Source organism: Pan troglodytes, chromosome 2, assembly GCF_028858775.2.
Source record: "Pan troglodytes isolate AG18354 chromosome 2, NHGRI_mPanTro3-v2.0_pri, whole genome shotgun sequence".
Classification (NCBI taxonomy): Eukaryota; Metazoa; Chordata; class Mammalia; order Primates; family Hominidae; genus Pan; species Pan troglodytes.
Window position 1 is genome coordinate 93,851,699 of NC_086015.1, and position 15,475 is coordinate 93,867,173.

A 15,475-nucleotide genomic window follows, 5' to 3' on the forward strand; every position below is an offset into this window, starting at 1 on the left:
TGGCTCCAGGGGCTCATCAAGGCTCTATCTATTCTCTCTATCATTTGGCTTTACCTCCCTCTGTGTTGCAGTTTGCTTAATTCAGCTATGAGGAAAACTCCATAATTAACTACCAATGCCCTGAGCCACACATCCTTCCATCTAAGAAACCCCAGTGGAAAGAGAACTTCTCTATTCAAAGCACACTCAATAAATCAGGAAAGAACTTGCATGGTTCTTGCTTAAGTTAGATGGTTATTGTATCTAATGAACTGGACTAATAAGTACTGATCAATCCTGGGTCATGTGCCACAATTGCTGAGGCTTTTTGTTTTTGTTTTTTTTTTTTTTTTTTTTTGAAACAGAATCTTGCTCTGTCACTCGCGCTGGAGTGCAGTGGCACGATCTCAGCTCACTGCAACCTCCACCTCCTGGGTTGAAGCAATTCTCCTGCCTCAGCTTCCCGAATAGCTGAGACTACAGGCACGGGCCACCACACCTGGGTAATTTTTTTTTTTTTTTTGTATTTTTAGTAGAGAGGGGGTTTTGCCATGTTGACCAGGCTGGTCTCAAAGTCCTGACCTCAAGTGGTCTCCCAAAGTGCTAGGATTACAGGCGTAAGCCATCGTGCCTGGCCAATATTTCTAAAAGAATTACAATGAACACAAAATATGTAGATAGGTGGAAAGAGAGAACAACTACAGTTGTACAAAGAATCCAAAATAAGTTGTTTCTGATTATTTATTTTTGTTTGCTTACTCTCTTTATATTAGCTTATATTTGGAGATGTTCAAATTTTAGGCTTTTATAAAAAGAGCTAGTGAGGTTTTGTATTCATTTAGTTTACTATTTCTTTTTTCTATACTGAAGAACAATTAATACTGAAGATCTGCTTTTTAAAGCTGGAGACAAATTATTAGTAAAACTTCCTGAGCCCAAGATAATACCCAATAGATCTTCTCTGATTGTTTCTTGTTTTTCATTATTCTTTTTAAATTTTGTTAATCTAATTCTCAAACATTTTGCTTGACATAGAAATCATTAATTTTGCTAGTATTATTAAATTGAATAATTATGTATATTATTTATATATATTTATTTTATTCTCTTTCATTATATCACCTTTCACAAATATATGTGTTTAATTTTATTTCTTGGTTTGTTTTGCCTATGATTGATCTATCTGTGGGGTTTCTGTGAATATGCATTTGTAATCTAGCTTTCAGATTTCTTTCTTTTTCCTTTTTTCTTTTTGTTTCTTTCTTTCTTTTTTTTTTTGAGGTGGAGTCTCACTCTGTTGCCAGGCTGGAGTATGCAGTGGCGCGATCTCGGCTCACTGCAACCTCTGCCTCCGGGGTTCAAGCGATTCTCATGCCTCAGACTCTAGAGTACCTAGGACTACAGGCGTGCGCCACCACACCCAAATAATTTTTTTGTACTTTTAGTAGAAACGGGATTTCACCATGTTGGCCAGGATGGTCTCGATCCCTTTTTTTTTTTTTTTTTTTTTTGAGACGGAGTCTCAATCTGTCGCCCAAGCCGGAGTGCAGTGGCGCAATCTCGGCTCACTGCAAGCTCCACCTCCCAGGTTCAAGCCATTCTCTTGCCTCAGCCTCCCAAGTAGCTGGGACTACAGGTGCCCGCCACCACACCCAGCTAATTTTTTGTATTTTTAGTAGAGACGGGGTTTCACCATGTTAGCCAGGATGGTCTCGATCTCCTGACCTAGCGATCTGCCCACCTTGGACTCCCGAAGTGCTGGGATTACAGGCGTGAGCCACCACACCTGGCTGGTCTCGATTTCTTGAACTTGTGATCTTCCCACCTCAGCCTCCCAAATAGATTTCAGGTTTCTTAATAAATTATTCTGTCTATATATTTTTAATGCATATTTTGCATTTAAATCTACAATTTTTCTATAATTGCTATCTTTATGTTTTTCTTTTCATAAAATATTTAATCAAATAATTATCTCACATAATTTATCTCTCTTCTTGTCTTCTATTCCATGTTTCTCTTCTCCTTGCCTTTATTTATTTATTGGGATTTTCTGTATAGATCATAAGGTACTCTTTGAATAGAGATTATTTTAATTCATTCTTTCCAAGTCAAATGACTTTTATTTATTTTTTTCCTGCCTTATGCACAGAAAAAGATATTAGGTATGATGCTGAACAGAAATAATGATAGTGACATCATGCCTTGTTCTTGATATTAAAGAGAAGTACTTACTATTTCAGTGTTTGCTGCAGGCATTCATCAATATATAAAAGCTTTCTGTTCCTGGTTTGCTGAGATATTTCATCACTTGTAGTTGTTGAATTTTGCCAAATGCTTTTTCTCCATCTATTGAGATGATTACTTTTTTTCTTCCTCCTGTTGATATGGTGAATTAGTTTGATTGAAGTATGAAAGTTGTACTAGATTTTCATTTCTGGGATAAATTCCTCTTGTTTCTAATGTATTAACCTTTTGATATATTGCTAGATTCTATTTACTGATATTTTTAATGGAGGAGTTTTGCAACTATATTCATGAGGGATTATGTTTCGTAGTTTGTTTTGTTGCAGTGCCTTTGGTTTTATTATCAGATTATGCTAGCTTCATGACAAAAATGAGCTGGAAAGTGTTTCCTCTTCTATTTTCTAGAAGAGTTTTTTTTCAGAAATGATATTTTTTTCTTGCTTAAATGTGTGATAAAATTTACCTGTAGAGCTATTTGATCCTGAAAATTTCTCTGTGATATTTTTCAATTAAATATTAATTTATAAAGAGTTATGGGGCCATTCAAGTCATTGCTTCATGGGTGAACTTTGGTTGTCTTTCAAGGATTTGTCCATTTCACTGAAGTTGCTGAACTTAAAAGAGCATAAAGTTGTTTATTATATCCTTTTTTATAGTTCAATTTTCTTAGGGCTTTTATGGATATCTCTTCTTTCTTTGCTGCTGCTGCTAATTTGCTTCTTGTCTTTTTTTTTTCCCCTTGAGCTGCTAGGCTACAGTTTCATCAATTTTATTGATACTTTCAAAGACTTGAAGTGGGAGCAGACTATGCCACTCTAAAATGTGCCACTTTGGTATAAGGATTATTTTGAGCTAAAAGCACTTCAAAAACAGCAAATGTAAGCAGGCATTCATCTCTCACGTTTCTTCCTGAAAACAGAAGATAAAAACTCCCATGTTAAAGATGTCTTTGCTGTACCAGGAGAAAAGAAACATTCTTTGATGGGGAATCATAGCCAACAGAATTCTGAACAATGAGACCTTGTTAAACAATTATTATCTTCTTTTAACCTCCCCTATAGTTTAGTTACTTTTCAAAAACTGCCTCTCTTTGTTCAACTTAGAATAAAGATATTTATGTTTCACCAGTTTTTTGTGTCTTTATTTCCTTATAGTGGCTCCTGTGTCACATAAATTTTATATAAATTTGTATGCTTTTCGTATGTTAATCTGTCTTATGCCAAATTATCAGGCCCAGCCAGATACCCTAAGAAGTAAAAGTTTTTGCACCTACAGAACCATCTTTTTGTTTCATTGCTTTTTTATTGTATATTTTAATTTTACTTATTTTCTTATGATACTTATTCTCCCTGTTTACTTTAAATTTAATTTATTCTTCTCTTTGTTTCCAACAAAAAGATTTAGATTACTGATTTGAGACTATTTTTCTCTTCTAATATTAGTGTTAATGCTATAAATTTTCCCTTAAGTATTTTTAGCAGAATATCACAATGTTGATATCCAGTATTTTTATTTCCATTCAATACAAAATATCTTACCATTTTTCTTTTACTTCTTTAACCCATGAGGCATTTAGGAGTGTGCTGTTTAATTTACAAACATTTGAGGAGTTTTTGGATATCTCAGTTAGTAATTTCTAAAATAATTGCACTTTAGTTAAAGTCTAATCTTATTTGATTTACATTTATTTAATTTGCTCAGATTTAGTTTTTTGGGGGCCCAGAATATGACTTAACATTGTGAATATCCCATATCCATAATGTGTATTATTTTTAAGTACATATAAAATGTTCACAGTGGTATTCTAGGCTCCATATTCTTGGCTGATAATTTTAGACTTAGGTCAATGTTATTCAAAGTTTATCAGGATTTGGGTTTTGCTGTTGCTATAGTTACCTGCAATTTGCCATTGGCTTCAAATTCCTTTAGATTTTTTCTTTTTTTTTTTGACAGGGTCTTGTTCCATTGCTCAGGCTGGAGTGCAGTGATGCCATCACTGCTCACTGATGCCTCAACCTCCAGGGCTCAAGTGATCATCACGCCTCATGCTCCCAAGTAGCTGGGACTACAGGCACATGCCACCATACCTGGCTAATTTTGTTTACTTTTTGTAGAGATGAGGTCTTGTCATGATGCTCAGGGTAGTCTCGAACTCCTGGCCTCAAGTAATCCTCCGACCTCACCCTCCCAAAGTGCTGTGATTACAGGTGTGAGCCATTGCACCCATCCTAGAATTTCTTATACGTGCGTATTTGGCCACAAAGTTTTCTTCTAAGTCTTCTTCACTCTTAGGTTCAGGATTTCCCTTTATGTGTATGTCTCATAAAGCGTTTGTTTGCGTTCTTGTCTTTTCATAAGAAATAGACTGCTGTTGCTTGATACTTGGCACTCTATTGAGAGTCAGGGGGTTTCTTCTGCTGTCCTAGTTTAGTCTCAATGGTTGGCAAACTCTGTATTCCTAGGTCTCAGGGATTGAGACTATTCTCATTCTGGGGCTGAAGGTCACTTCTAAATGGTCCTATTTCTCCCCAAGTCTTTGGGATTGTCTAAACAGATTACCTCAAAATTTTGAATCTGATGGGTTCAGGAACAGTAATCCTTTTACAGATTATAATGATTTCTCCTTTTGTGAGAGTGGGAGTTACATTTTTTCCAGCTTCGTATACCCTAAGCAGAAGCCAGAAGTCTATCCCTTTCTTTTAGATAATAAAAAATACTTCCATGTATTTTCCTTTGAGTACATATTTGACCTTTTATCATCAGTTTTTATATTTTAAAATTTGTGGTCCATAGTAATTTTTAAAATTTAATGTCTGTATTAACAGTTCAGAACTTATATTATTTTTCCTTGTTTGTATTTCTGACACTGTGTTGGTTAATACTGTGTCAACTTGATTGGATTGAAGGATGCTAAGGATTGATCCTGGGCATTGCTAAAGGAGATTAACATTTGAGTCAGTGGGCTGGGAAAGGCAGACCCACCCATAATCTGGGTGGGCACCATCTAATCACCTGCCAGCACAGCTAGAATATAAATCAGGCAGAAAAACATGAAAAGACTAGACTGTGCTAGCCTCTCAGACTACATCTTTCTCCCATGCTGGGTGCTTCTTGACTTTGAACATCAGACTCCAAGTTATTCGGGTTTTTTTTTCTTTTTTCTTTTCTTTTTTTTCTTTTTCTTTTTTTTTTTTTTTGAGACGGAGTCTCAATCTGTCGCCCAGGCTGGAGTGCAGTGGCACCATCTCGGCTCACTGCAAGCTCTGCCTCCTGGGTTCATGCCATTCTCCTGCCTCAGCCTCCCGAGTAGCTGGGACTACAGGCGCCCACCACTATGCCCGGCTAATTTTTTGCATTTTTAGTAGAGATGGGGTTTCACCGTTTTAGCCAGGATCGTCTCAATCCCCTGACCTCGTGATCCGCCCACCTCAGCCTCCCAGAGTGCTGGGATTACATGCGTGAGCCACCGGCGCCCAGCCAAGTTATTCAGTTTTGGAACTCAGATTTGGCTTTCCTTGCTCCTCAGCTTGCAGACGGCCTATTGTGGGACCTTGTGATCATGTGAGTTAATCCTTAATAAACTCCTCTTTATATATATATATATATTCTCTCCCTATATATATGTATTCTCTTTATATATATATATTCTCTTTATATATATATATATTCCCTTTATATATATATATTCCCTATATATATATTCTCTCCCTGTATATATACAGGGAGAGAATATATATATATTATCTCTATATATACAGAACTAATAATAGGATCTATGTATATATATATACACTCTATCTTGAGAGAGACAGAACTAATAATAGGATATATATATAGGATTATATATATAGGATATCATATATATCCTATGTATACTATATATTAGTGTATATATAACAATAAGATATATGTAGGATATATGTAGGATATCCTATATATATACTATATATTAGTATATATAATAATAGAATATATATATCCTATTATTAATTCTGTCTCTCTAGAGAACCCTGACTAATACAGATACTATAAGTATTTGCTATCATTCCTAATGTTTTTATAACAACAGCAAGTGAAACATGCAATATCTTCTATTTGCATCAATATGTTACCAATTTTTAATGCCCCTTACTAATTAATGAGAATTTGTATGCCTCAAGTAACTAATTTTCAATGACACTGAAAAATTGCCTGAAATTCAATAACAAAAATAGTGCTAAAACTAATGATAACTATATTATTCAAGAGCTTAATTATAGGGTGAATTCAAAGTGAGCATTGGGGTACAGAAAAAATGTATTTTATTCTAGAATATATGCTTTTCTTATATAACATAACCTATATTCAAAGATTTTTTAATGTAAGTTATACACACTGTTGATTATTATTGAAGTTACTGTTATCTAGAAACCCTTAAGATGCTTAACCAGCTAAACCAGTCTGTAATTGTTCATTTTGGAATTGGATTTTATTGTTGTCCCTTAGTTTATCTACAAGGAGATTTGCTGCATTTGATTTAGTTTCACCTTGTTGAGGCCTTTTTTAGATGTTAATATAGGTCATCCAAAATACTATCCCTTGCAGCTTCATATCAACTTTTATTTAAATAATCATATTTTCATAAGCGGTGATAAGTGTTAAACAGAACAGGACTGAGAAAAAAGCCTTATGCTCTGCCACTGGAAATGTTTCCTTAAGTTGACATTATTTTATAAATAGACATGTTTGTATATTCCTATTTCATTTATTACAAATCTTCCTAATTATAGTCTCAACTCAAAGCTACTTGCTGCCATCTTTTCCTCACATATTATATAAATGATCTGGTTTAAAGCCATTTTGAAATTCAGATCTGTCTCGTGTATTTCAAGATCCATTGAATAATTTATTCTGAAATTATACTTGTGACTTATGTGTATGTTTGGAGAAAATTACTATAGTAAATTGATTGCAAAAATGGCTTAATTCACTACTCCTCCCTTTATGCATACCTTTTGCATTATATATATATTTTTTCTTTTTCTGTGTCTTTTTCCTTTTTTTTTTTTTTTTTTTTTTTTTTTTTTTTTTTTTTTGAGACAGAGTCTCTGTCTCCCAGACACTGGAGTGCAGTGGCATGATCTCGGCTCACTACAACCTCTGCCTCCCAGATTCAAGCGATTCTCCTGCCTCAGCCTGCTGAGTAGCTGCGACTACAGGCCCCCGCCACCAAGCCGGGCTGATTTATTATATTTTTAGTAGAGATGGAGTTTCACCGTTTTAGCCAGGATGGTGTCAATCTCCTGACCTCGTGATCCACTCGCCTTGGCCTCCAGAAGTGCTGGGATTACAGGCGTGAGTCACTGTGCCTGGCCCTGCATTATATTTTTACAGCTTCTTTAATTAAGGGATACTCTCTGTTATATTCCTAAATCTGGGTGTAAAAATTGTGCTTTGACCAACAGAATGTGGCTGAAGTGTCAATATGACAGATCTATTCCTACGCCTCAAGAAGACTTGAGTACTAGCATGGTTCCCTGGAATTCTGCCTCATAATGACAACAAGCCCAGGATAGCCAACTGGAGGATGGGAGACCAATGGAGCAGAGCTGGGTTGCCCGGCAGAAGCTATCTGGACCAGCTAGTTGAATACAGACAGATTAGTGATCCCAGAGAAGTTATCTGAGTCTGGGCCTAGATTAGCAGAACTACCCATACACTCATGAAAAATAATAAGTGTTTGTTATTTTAAGCCATTAAGTTTTTGGCATGTTTTATTGTTCACCTAGATAACTAACTCATTGAACTTGATTACCTTTTATGAAAATGGAAACAATGATTCATATGGACATTTGTTGACACATCTTCCACTCAAATGATTATTCAGAAGTCATCTGTAAGTCTATATTTGATCTTGTCAACAAATTTGTTACTCTAGGCTTGAGGTGACATATGGTTTATCTAATTTTGTAGTTGTGATTTATTTGTAGTGACACTGTATCAAGAAAACTCATAGGAGTGATTTACTTCCTTATAAATGACTTTTGCAGGTATAAGATAAGGTAGTAATTGAGTATAAGTGCAATATATTTATTATTCTTGCTTTAGAATCTAATGTAATTTGAGTATGATTAATTTTCACAACTATAATCACTTCCAAGGTATATCAAAGGTAAGGACACTATTTACATTTTCTCTTAGTAATTACTATTAAAATAAATTTATATTACTTGGAAAGGAGGGAATATCATTTTTTCTCTACCATTTGTTTATTAATATGTATTCATTTTCTAGATAAACTAGTTATTATCATAAAGAGACTATCTATCTGGGCCCTAAGATGACTGGGGAGATAGGAGAAAGGTCAGTTGCTACGGGAAATGATGGGGGAAAGTAAGAAACACAATCTCAGGAGTCATCAGTCTTCCTTACTTGAGAGGTTGGGGTAAGGTCACTGATTGTCCCAGTCGGGCAAGTCTACGTAGGCAAGAGTGAGCCACAAAGATTTTTTTTTTCTCCTATATACTTAGTCCATGGAGCTATAATTTGTGTATTGATTGTGCTTTCTTTTGTGGGAGAAATATATTATAAAAGATAGAAAAGGAACAGAAGTGTAGGTGTTTTCCAAAATTATGGCATAAATTCAGAATGTTTTAGATTACTGCATTTGTCATCTAAAATATTTGTGTCAATTTGTGTTTGCACATGAATCTCTTACTTCTACCTATGCTTTGTATAACACTCAGTTTATTAAATATAAAGAACTACTAAGATGTTTTCTCTAAACATTTTAAGACTATTTACACAATTAATAAATTAAAAATTCCAAATGAAATTTTAAACATCTCTTAGATGTTTAAAATTGACTACTGACTTAGTGGAATTCTCCTAAATATTTTGATAACATAATAGCTTTGTGCCACCATTCTTTTAATACTTCAAATAATATAAAAATAAACAAAACATGTAAAAATATCAGAGGATTCAAAATTTCTTGTTATATCAGCTTAACCTATTAAATAGTATCCAGAAACTCTAAGGATACCACCCAGTATTTGTCTCACATGCCCTGCAGGTAACTTTAATAACGCTAAAATTTTAGAATCACCTGCCTATGAGATACTTCTTCATCGGTAGCACATCTATTTTTTCCTCCTTTTGTTCTCAACTGAGCTCTACCATATATTTTTAGTTTACAGAAACATTGCATGGAAATGACAGAAAGTTCCCATATGTCCTCTCTGCTAAGTCCGCATGATTAGTCTCTTGAAATTGCCGAAATATTTTGTGGCTTCTTAGTCTGGAATAAATTCATCATTAATAGAATCTTATATCTGTTTAAATAAATAAATCATGTGAATTCGAATTTTCTAGTATTTTTTTCTTTGTTATTTTGCCTAGTTAATTTTATTAAAGTTAATAGGTATAGTCCTCCAATTTCTGTCATCTAGAAAAGAAAATTGGCCAAATTTATGTTTTTCAAGTATTTTCCCATAATCCTCCTGTTTTTACTCACTTAAGTGCATACCTCTATTCTCCACTGAAAAGAAAGTTTCTTGGGGGTTTATTTTCACCTTACTCTTCACTTACAGCAGCTCATGTTTTGCATTAACTAATGTAAAGATGGGACTGTACTGACTGAACTTAATTGAAACAAAACATGTTTGTTGGTCTACGCTTCTGTTTTTGTAATTTTGGCTTTTTTAGAAAATGTCTGGTAAGGGTTAACCAAATGCCAATTTAAGATGTGATAGGAACTGAAGGAAATGATGTCTCAAAAATTATGTCCTGATAAAGTGTATCCTTATGCACCAAATAGAGTCCAAGTAAATAATTCAAAGTCATTGCTAAACTGCAAGTTTGAGTTGCATAGTAAATGCAGATGGAAATCACTTAGGTAATGTAACTGGAGATTAAGAAATGTATACTTATATTTGAAAGATATTTCTCATTTCAGATTGAAACTGTAAAATGTTCCTTTGATGTCCATGTAACTTTGATTCTAAGCCCTTTCAAATCTTATACACTGCAAATCAACTTATGAAATGAATACTCAGAATCCTATACTTCTATATCCTGAAAATAAATATGTCTTCCTCTGGGCCAATAAATGTAAACATATTCAGCTGAAACTGAAATTCCAAATTATGACTACATTCAAACATCTTTCTGAAGATTATATATAAATCAAAATACCCAGATATATATTTAGAAAGATGTTTGAATAAAATCATACTATTTATATATGAATATATACACAGTTATACTTACAGTGTGCATATTTTTTTCTTGGAAAACTTTTTATTTAAATTAAAATAGTTAAATGGTTTTTTTAAAAGAATATTATTTTTGATTTATAGATTGTAATTGCTTTACCTTTGACCATTATTTTATGGGGAATGTAATAATATAGAGAATTAACACTGTCGAGTACAAAAACTAAAGATTTAAACAGATAGCTTTTAAATATACATGTTCCTATTTCCTGCAAATGTTATATATTATTTTACATTTCATTCTTTTTAGCATGTGAGCTATATGATGATTTTAAACCTTTTGATAGACCAGCTTCTGCCATGAATTTTCTGTTGGCACTAACCTCCACATTTGCTCTTCTGTGTTGTTTTTATCACTGGGTACTGGAAGGTGGGAAACTTATTTTCCAAGCTCCATTGCCAGCTGATTTCTGGTTAGGTTCTACCTAACCATCTAACAAAGGGATGCACTACGTCAGAGGTTAGAAAGTGAGATAAAGACAAGTTAGTTGTTCCTGGCTCTTGCAGTGGCAGAAACCGCAGGGAACCACCATAGGTTACTAGGGACAGCAGAAGTATCGGTGGTTCTGGCATGGATGGTTTCAGAGTTGCTGTGATCCAAGGTTATTAGGGTGCCTTCAGCAGCATAAGTAATTGTGATTCCAGCAGCACTGGTAACAGCAGCTGCAGCTGATGTAAGTTTCTCCATGCCGGCTGCTATGGGACCTCTAGAAGCTCTGCGATTTTATTTTCTTTAGTTAAAACTCACCTCTCTCATGTGCTACTCCAACACTTTAAGACATTTAAGGCCACGTCTCTCTCTGGGCTTTTCTCTGCTCTCTAAAAGAATTTCTTTTTATTGGGCTAGAAAATGACTTATAAATGAGAAAAACTTGGCTTATTCATTGGAACAATTCGAAGATAAGACAGATAGGGCATACACAGACCACACACTGTGAACAACATGACTTGACATAGAGAATAGAGTTTTCAGTGTTAGTGATGAGGAGATCATTGAAGATAAGTCTCAGTAGTAGAGTCAACTAACATTTGATAGGACATCATCTAGTCTTTTCTAAAAACTGATGTTAAGAACACGTAGCATGACATCTACTCTCTTAACAATTTTTAAGTATATTGGGAAGACTGCTATATTAGAAATGAATAAGAAAGACCTTTTATTTCATAATAGCTATCTTACTGTGCATGTGTATTTTTGTTACATCTACTCTAAGGATTCACTTCTTAATGGGATACCCCTTTAATATGTTAAATACCCATAAACACTTACGCTGTGGACTTAGAGCCAGTATATTTTGTTCTAAGCCCAGGTTTCTCTTCTGACCAATTACAGGGATATCAAAATTTCCCATTCCTCATCTGGAAAATGAATTCCCTAATCCAAAACTACTTTGCAGAGCCTTTGTCAGGATCAAATGGGATAATGTATGTTAAGGTGTTTTTAGAAGGGCTGAATTCTGCATGCATGACAGTTATTATTACAGAAGATTAGTTCACAGCTGGAAATGGAAGGACTGTGACTCCAAAACTTAAAGAAAGTGGTTCTTGAATCAAACAGTGACTCTGCACATAGCTACTTACATAGCTTCTGTGAGCACATTCTCTTCTGTGAGCTGTGAAGTCAGGAACAGCCCTGGAATAGGTGAGAGATCCATGAGACAAATGATAGGAAAGAGGGAAGCAGAGGCAAGAGACATGAATTGGCCATTGTTACAAATTATCATCATTGTCCTTCTCATACTCAATCAGGTGGCCTTAGAGCTGCTGCTTCTTGCTCCTGTGCCCTGTGCATTGTGCGTCCTGAATGCCGAAGGGTTGTGCAAGAAAAATCAAAGTTTATGCAATCAACATTTTAGAAACCTTATTGCACATCAGAGCCAATAGGAAAATCTTCCTAACTAAAGATTCAAGTATATCACCCTTCTATTTGTATTTACTAGATACAGATGTCACCTAAGATTCTGAATGATTCGAGTGCCCCAGAAAATTCATCTGAATAGGTCTGAACTAAAGCACCATTTCTCAGAAGTATGACCTCTGGACCAATTTAATTGAAATGATCTTTTTTATCTGCTTAAATATCTAATTTCTAAGCCTGAGCCCAGACCATTGAATCAGAGTCTCTGAATGGTGGGTCCTGGAGTTTATAATTTAACAACTAACCCAAGGGTTTGTAATTCATACTTAATTTTGGCAACTAAGACTAGTGGGCAAGGTCACCACAAGGCCAAGTTCTGCACCTGCTCTCTCGCCCCCTGCAACACTCTCACTCACTTTGCATCTAATTTTATTGCATCCAAAAATCAATGTTAACCTTGCTTTAAACCAAAATTAAAGACAACTAAGTTTAAAGTGAATATCCACTAATAAGTAAACAATGGCGTTGGCTTTTCTAAGCTCTACCTAGCTCTTTCCTGGTTTCCTCCATAGCCACTTCTGAGGTTGGCATTATCCTTCCATATTTCAGGGTTCATTTCACTTGAAATAGGTTTGGGACTCATGCAGTTTCCATAACCTAGAATGTTCCATTGACTCATTTATCTGGTTAACTCCTAGTCATTATTCCAAGTTCATCTTATTGCCAACTCTAAGGAATATTTTCTAGTCTCTGAAGTACAGGTTATTCACTGCCTTGTATATAGAATCCAGAACCCTTTCTATTACATATATCACATACTATTATAAATGTCTATTTATTTATCTTAGTCTCCGTAAGTCTCCTAGACCAGGTTCAGCAAACTTTTTCTGTGATGTGCAGATAGTACTTACTCTTGGCTTGCAGGTGATTGGGTTTCTTTCATAATTATTCACTCTGCCTTGCAGCATATAAGCAGCAACAGACAATAAGCATAACAATTTTCTGATAAATTTTTATTTACAAAAATAGTCAGTGGAAGATGGGTCTTAGTTTGGTCCATGAGTCTTAGTTTGCTGACCTCTGCACTAGGCTGTTAGCTAAACATGACCATTCTTATGTACTATTGTGGCATCAAATAGAACAGTTCCTGGCCAATGACAAGCACACCATACAGATTCATTGCATGTAATGTGTAATTTGTGTAGAATTTAGTTCAGCTGCTAATAAACAAGCAAACAAAGTGGTTTAAATAAGGTAGAAGTTTGTTTCCCTATCACATGAAAGAATTTTGGAGGTAAGCCAGGCAGGGTTGATAAAAAGGCTTCAGTGTTCTCCGTGTTTTCAGTCATGGGCTCCTGTTGGTGTACATACTCTACCATTCTTACCATGTGGCTTTCATTCTCAAAAGGACTTCATTCATGCAGAAATGAGGAATGGAGGAAGTACATTTAAGATGACTTCCTGGAAGTCTGACATACGTCTATGTACATGAAATTGTCCAGGACTTAGTCCCGTGGACATATTTAGCTTTAAGAAAGGATAGGAAAAGTGGATGTTTAGCAAGAACTACTGCGATCAGCTAAAAATCGATGCCCAACAACAAAGGGAAAAAGAGAATATAGATGTTGGTGTTCAACATGCATGTTAATGACTGATTTTGGTTGTTGCCTGGTACTTTGTTCCAATATTATGTCTATGTATCAGTAAACAAACCCCAAATGTCATCTACCCCAAATGGCTGAAATGTGGCAGAGGCGAAGAGCAAATCCACCTTCTAGTGTTCCTTTCCACCTTCTGATTGTGCTATTTCATAAACAGAGAAGAGACTCAAGCAGTTTCCATTTTGATTTTGTTTCTGAGTGGCACCAGTAGTTCATAAGTGAGTGACCTTCCTAAAAATTGTATTTTGTGATTAATGCACTCATACTTAATCTGTTGTTCTACACTTCAGGAAAACTAAAGCAACTGCTCTTGTGCATGAGAGGCAGCCTGAAACATGCATAATTACAAGTGTTTACATCTGTTTCCAATCTCTAAACCAGAACACAGAATTACTCTTGTACTGGGGCTTGCACAGTGGTCCCATTTGTTTATTTACTTTTTGGTTCTTGAGTTATATGTAAACATGCACAATGACAACAATGTTATAATATCTGACATCTGTCACATGATGACGTTAGCACACAGGAAGAGATTTTGGTTTTCTTTATGAAGAGTGGATATTTGATCTTCACCAGAAGAATTTTGGGATTGTAGGCTTAAAAAATAGAAACTTGTTAAACTTACTTGTTTTCTATTAACAAGTCCCTTTTTCTTCTCCCATTCATACTGTACTTGAACAAATGGAACAATATGCTTTTCTCTGTCTCTGAATTTCTGTCCCTTCTCTGGCTCTATGTGTGTCTTGTCTTCCTCTTCCATCTCTATTTACCTGTCTACATACCTACCTGTTTTTAGACACAGACATAAGTAAATAAGTGAATAATTATAAATCTGATTTGCTTTAGATATTATTTCAATACTCAAGTCTTTATTTTTATTTATTTTTTATTATTATACTTTTTTTCTTTCCTTTTTTATTATTATTATACTTTAAGTTTTAGGGTACATGTGCACAATGTGCAGGTTTGTTACAAATGTATACATGTGCCATGTTGGTGTGCTGCACCCGTTAACTCGTCATTTAACATTAAGTATATCTCCTAATGCTATCCCTCCCTGCTCCCCCCACTCCACAACAGTCCCTGGAGTGTGATGTTCCCCACCCTGTGTCCAAGTGTTCTCATTGTTCAATTTCCATCTATGAGTGAGAACATGCGGTGTTTGGTTCTGTCCTTGCAATAGTTTGCTCAGAATGATGGTTTCCAGCCTCATCCATGTCCCTACAAAGGACATGAACTCATCCTTTTTATGGCTGCATAGTATTCCATGGTGTATATGTGCCACATTTTCTTAATCCAGTCTATCATTGTTGGACTTTTGGGTTGGCTCCAAGTCTTTGCTATTGTGAATAGTGCCACAATAAACATACGTGTGCATGTGTCTTTATAGCAGCGTGATTTATAATCCTTTGGGTATATGCCCAGTAATGGGATGGCTGGGTCAAATGGTATTTCTAGTTCTAGATCCTTGAGGAATT